Source organism: Colobus angolensis, unplaced genomic scaffold, assembly GCF_000951035.1.
Source record: "Colobus angolensis palliatus isolate OR3802 unplaced genomic scaffold, Cang.pa_1.0 Scaffold6, whole genome shotgun sequence".
NCBI classification, from domain to species: Eukaryota; Metazoa; Chordata; class Mammalia; order Primates; family Cercopithecidae; genus Colobus; species Colobus angolensis.
In genome coordinates, this window is record NW_012119598.1 from 17,741,535 (window position 1) to 17,742,080 (window position 546).

The 546-nt window shown below is 57.5% G+C and overlaps 1 protein-coding gene across 2 annotated transcripts in view; it reads right to left on the minus strand.

The window, feature by feature from the left end:
• Positions 1 to 496, minus strand: part of ATXN1 (ataxin 1) — a 454,497-nt gene extending 454,001 nt beyond the window's left edge. Inside the window, exon 1 of one of the 2 annotated variants that reach the window (XR_001004121.1) lies at positions 318 to 480. The gene's annotated coding sequence lies outside the window, so the exon portion shown is untranslated. Of the gene's footprint in view, positions 1 to 317 lie in introns of both variants that reach the window. The other variant, XR_001004120.1, reaches the window with a different exon arrangement.
• Between the last annotated feature and the right edge of the window lie 50 nt (positions 497 to 546).

Sequence of the window (546 nt, forward strand, 5' to 3'; positions counted from 1 at the left end):
AGCCCCCTCGCCGACCGCCCCTGCGCCCAGAGTGGGGGTGTCGGCCCGGGAGCCTGGAGCCGGGGACGGTTGTATGTACACACACACACACACACACACACATACACACGCACACACACAGAACACGACGCGTCGATTTCCTTCGCTCCTCTTCCAGCTGTTTTCCGTGCAGCCGATTGGGGTTTTGGGTTTGTTTGCTGGTTGTTGCTTTTGCCCCTCTCGGGAGATCGGGTGAGGAGGGATTTTAATCTAAATAAGGGGAGAAGGGGATGGGGGAGGGGGGAAGAATCAGAGGAGGAAAAAAAATAGCCACTTACTGTAAAGTGTAAATGGATCTGGGGTTGCGTGGGGAAGGGGGGGCAGAGGGAGAGAAACAATGTCTTGCGGCTGCTGTTGCTCTGGCTGCTGCTCCACGGGGCTTGTTTTGGATCCCCCTGCAGTGAAACAGGTCCTGTACGGCTCCGCCACTGTAGTAGAAATGATGTCTGCGGTATACTCTGCTCTCTCCTCCTCCTCCTCCTCCTCCTCCCCCTCCTCCCGCTCCCC